Consider the following 5,368-nt stretch of genomic DNA (forward strand, 5'->3'; position numbering starts at 1 on the left):
AGACAGTCTCACTGTGTTGCCTAGGCTGGGGTACAGTGGCGCAATCTTGGCTCAATGGAACCTCCGCCTCCTGGGTTTAAGCAATTCTCATGCCTCAGCCTCCTGAGTAGCTGAGATTACGGGCATGCGCCACCACACTCAGCTAATTTTTGTATTTGTAGTAGAGATGGGGTTTCACCATATTGGCCAGGCTGGTCTTGAACTCCTGGGTTCGAGTGATCTGCCTGCCTCAGCCTCCCAAAGTGCTGGGATTATAGGCATGAGCCACTGCGCCCGGCCTCTGCTGAGCTTTTGAATCTGCAGGTTTTGAATCTGGAGTGTCTTATCACTTCTCTCCTCAAGCTCTGCCCCTCCCCCATCTAGACGCAACCCTGTGCCTGCACAACTACACCAGCCTCACGGTCTTCCTGCCCATATAGTTGCTTCCACAGTCTTTCTGCACAGCAGCCAGGGGATTTTCTATCCCTCCTGGTTGACGCTGTTCAGTGGCTCCTGGGGCCATGGAATGCCCCGATCCAGCTTAGCCTCCGTGCATGTCTGGAGCAGCTTCACATACCCAGTGAGGGGTCAGTCTCCTGAAATGGATTCTGGCCAGACCCGGAACCAGGGTTCTGAGCCAACCTCTGCCAGACAGAAAACAAAACTGAGCTTAGGTAAGGCATAGTGGGAGGAAGACCATGACAGCAGGAAAAACTTTCCAACCATAAGATCTGCAAGTGCCTCAAAAGTCAGGCAGAAAGGTATCCGAGGAGCAAACAAGAATAGGAAGGCAGGATTGTGGGGCAGAAGGCGCCTGAGTCAGCTGACTCTAGAGCGGGCTGCTGTATGACCTAGGTGGTGACCTAGGTGGTGAGTCAAAGATCAGAGGCCTGTGATAGGGGAGAAGTGTAAGAAGCCTGGTCAAGTCAAAGTCAATAGGCATCTTGTCCTGATTGATCACTATGGACACAGTCTAACCAATTTGTCATTTATGAAACCACCACCAGAAATTTGGAGAGTCTGTGTCTGGCCTTATTCTAGGTAAGAAAAAGGTTGGGGTGGTCCCTGTGAGTCTTATCTGTCATCGGGGAGGTGGCACTTTGCAGTAAGATATTCTCCAACATAAAAGTTTGGGTTACTTCCTAATTGTTGGTTTTCCAGCAGCAGGGGGGAAAGTCCAATACTCTTCTCTCTCACATCTCCTTTTAGTCCTGAAGCCCTGTGAGGGGATCCTGGGGCTACTCCTATCAGCCACATGCAGCTTGGATTAACATGTCCTCCTCCTGCAGGGTCATCATAGCTTGAGGCCAGGTTTGGGTCTCCAGCAACATTGCCTGGGACCTGCCCAAGGTGGACCCAAAATAACTCCAAGCCTAGCTGGCTTTCCTTCCCCGTGTAGAGTAACTCTGTCAGGACCGATGGTCAAACCACAGCCTGTACAAGATGTCTGTTCCCATGATGACAAGAGTCTCCAAAGCACTGGCTGAAATAGAGATTTATGGCTCCATGGAACTGGGTTGGGGCCAGGGATCTGTGTTTTTAAGAAGCCCCAGGGTGACGTTTAGGATGAGTTTGGGAAGCACGGACAAGCTTGGTGACTTCTGGCTAAAAAACCTGAACAGTTCCTTGCAATTTAGTCCCCAGTTCTCCACAAGGACCCTCCCTCTTGCGGCACAAATGTCTCTCCAGACTCCTCCCCAACCCCAGAGACCCTGCCTTGAGTGCAGGTGCTCCCTACTTTGTGCTGTCCTATCCCCCTGCAGAGGAGCCTTGTCCCTGTGACATCACAAGGCAGGTTTGGTGCCAGGGCAGGCAGAGCAGCTTCTTCAGAGGCCACCAGGATGTCCCTAACTCCATGGCCCATGGGTTCTGTGCTGCTGGGGACCTCAGACCCACCCTCATTCCCTTCCCTCTCTCCTCTGTCCCACAAGCTCAATTCTCTGAATTTGACTTTCTCTGATTTATTTCACTGAATTGACTGACAACCTGATCCCTACCCTATTTGACTGTCTGCCTACGATGGCAAAGCCCTTCTCCCTGGGGCCCATCTCACAACCTCAATGAAAACTGGCATACACAAAAAGCCTTGTAACAGAATAGCCACAGCAGCCATATTCATAATAGCCAAGAACTGCAAACAAGCTAATGTCAATCAACAGGTGAATAGAATCACTAATTGGCTCACTCACATAATGAAATGCTACTCAGTAAAAGAAGAATAGTAAAGCACTGATACATGCTACACTTTGCTACAACATGGATGAGACTGAGAAAATATTTGGGAGCAAAAGAAGCCAGGATCCACATGCAAAAGGCAGCATATGGATAGAAGATTGTGATTCTATGTAGATGAAGCTCTTTAAAAAGACAATTCCAATGCATCGTGTCAGACAGCAGACAGCTAGTTTCCCAGAGCTAAGATTGAAACTGCCTTCACAAAAGGATGACAGTGAGAGAACTCTGACATGGCTGACTCTACCATCTTTCTAGCCTCACAGGTTGGTGGTCTTTGCTCATTCCTGGACCAAGCTAACTTTGGGAGAATTTTAGTTTATAGCTTAAATACTAGTCCTTCCCCAAAACTAAACTGTTCTTATAAAACTAATGAAAGGACATCAAATTAGGAGGATGAGAGGGGCCTGAATTCTACTTAATTACCAGTCATTATTCCAGAGGTCATAAGATTTGCAACTTCCTCGATTACTAGTGTAGAACCTAAGATGGGCCTTTTGAGATGTCTTTTCACGTTTTTGCATTTCTGACAACTGGATGGCCCCACCTGGACATGCCAACTAGACCTGTGGCCCCCTATCCAGGAACTGACTCCGCACAAGAAAACAGCTTTCATTCCCTGTAATTTCATCTCCAACCCAACCAATCAGCATGCCCTCTACTCTAGCTCCCTGCCCACCAAACTATCTTTGGAACTATCTTTGAAAAACCCCTAGGTTCTGAGCTTTCAGGGAGATTGAGTAATAACTCCATCTCCTGCATAGTGTGGCCAGCCTTGTATCAATTAAACTTTCTTTACTGCAATGCCTCAGTCTCGGTGAGTTGATTTTGTTTGCACAGTGGGCAGGAAGAATCTATTGGGCAGTTATAGGAGGGTGAAGATGAACTGCCCAGAAACATGAGGGAATATTCTGCAGAGGAAGAAATGTTCTGTTTTGACTGTAGTGATGATTACAATGGTATATACATTTTTAAAAACTCATCAAACTGTAGCCTTAAAACTATAACCTTAAATACTAGTGATGTTTAAAGCCTGGATGAGATCACTAAGAAAGTGCAAAAAAATAAGAAATGAGTATCCTGACATTAAGAAATAAGAGGCTGGGTGTGGTGGCTCATGCCTGTAATCCCAGCACTTTGGGAGGTCAAGACGGGCAGATTACTTGAGGTCAAAAGTTCGAGACCATCCTGGCCAACATGGTGAAACTCCAGCTCTACTAAAAACACAAAAATTAGCCAGGCATGTTGGTGCACACCTGCAATTCCAGCTACTTGGGAGGCTGAGGCAGGAGAATCACTTGAAACCAAGAGGTGGAGGTTGCAATGAGCCGATATTGCACCACTGCACTCCAGCCTGGGCAATAAAGTGAGACTCCGAGACTGTCTCAAAAAAAAAAAAAAAAAGAGAAGAAAAGAAAAGACAAAAATAGAGAGGGGCCTGGCACAGTGGCTCACGCCTGGATTCCCAACACTTTAGGAGGCTGAGGTGGGCGGATGACTTGAAGTCAGGAGTTCAAGACCAGCCTGGTCAACATGGTGAAACTCCATTTCTACTAAAAATACAAAAATTAGCTGGGCGTGGTGGTGGGTGCCTAATCCCAGCAATTTGGAAGGCTGAGACAGGAGAATCGCTTGAACCTGGGAGGTGGAGATTGGAGTGTGTCAAGATCACACCAGTGCATTCCGGCCTGGATGACAGAGCAAGGCATTGTTTTAATAAATAAATAAATAAAGAAGAACAGGGAGGGGAGGAGGAAACAGCAAAGGGTCCCTGAAATGAAGGCCAAAGAGGCAGAAAAAAAACTGAGAGACATCCTGAAAACCCAGTGAACATGTTTCTAANATCCACTGGCTAAAATGATGCTGATAACATCAAGGAAGAATAAAACTGAGATTCAACTTCTGCATCTAGCAGTGCGGTCACGTGTCAGTAAGATCGGCTTGAAGTGGGCCCAAGGAAGAATGGAAAGGAAGAAGAGAAAGCAACAATAGACAAGTCAAGAAATTTTGCTAACATGAAGCAAAGAAATGATACAGGAGCTAGATGTAGTATTGAGTTTTGTTTTGGAAGCACGTTTGCATGTTGATAGGAATCATCTAGTATATTGAGAAAACTGATGATACACAAAACAGGGAGACTTGCTGGGGCAATGCCCTGAAGTATTGGAGGGGGACAGGCTTGGTACAGAGGCCCAGGCACTCATATAAAAAAAATGGAATTGCAGTAGGAGGTAGGGAAGGCAGAGGGATGTTATGAAGGCCTCCACTGACTGCTTCTACTTTCTCAGGGAAACAGAAACCAAAATCATCTGCTGAGATTTGGCAAGAAGGAAGGTTTAGGCAGGAGATTATTGAAACCTAGGTATTAAATAGTCAACTACCTCAGGAAGGGATGCTTGAAACAATCTAGTGGAGGGGCTTGCCACAGGTGGAATGGTTTTAGGGATAACAACGGAAGTGACTGGCTGGGGGAGGATGCAGAGCAAAACTATCAGCAGAGAAAAGGCTGAAGTTTAACAGTGAAGTAAGGACATCAGAAAATCAACTTCATGGACATTGGAATCAGGAAGTATCGTGACAGGGACAGTTTTAGATACAGTGAGGCAGGAGCTGAAATCTTCGAGATACACCAATGGTGACCTACTGGTAGATGACTGCAGCTAGGAGAAGCCATGGTGATCACCTAGAGACCTGAGTCAGTGCTCACTTTGAGAGAACAGACAGAAAGCAGTGAATAGGAAAAGTAGGGCCAGGCATGGTGGCTCACACCTGTAATCCTAGCACTTTGGGAGATCAAGTCGGGCAGATGGCTTGAGCACAGGAGTTTGAGACCCTGCCTCTAAAAAATTACAAAAACTAGGCCAGGTGTGGTGGCTCACACCTGTAATCCCAGCACTTTGGGAGGCCGAGGCAGGCAAATCACAAGGTGAGGAGTTCGAGACCATCATGATCAACATGGTGAAATCTTACCTCTACTAAAAATACAAAAATTAGCTGGGCATAGTGGCGCACACCTGAAGTCCCAGCTACTCGGGAGGCTGAGGCAGGAGAATCACTTGAACCATGGAGTCAGAGATTATAGTGAGCCAAAACAGCGCCACTACAGTCCAGCCTGGCAACAGAACAAGACTCCGTCTCAAAAAAAAAAAAAAAAAAA

Source organism: Cebus imitator, unplaced genomic scaffold (assembly GCF_001604975.1).
Source record: "Cebus imitator isolate Cc_AM_T3 unplaced genomic scaffold, Cebus_imitator-1.0 Scaffold417, whole genome shotgun sequence".
Classification (NCBI taxonomy): Eukaryota; Metazoa; Chordata; class Mammalia; order Primates; family Cebidae; genus Cebus; species Cebus imitator.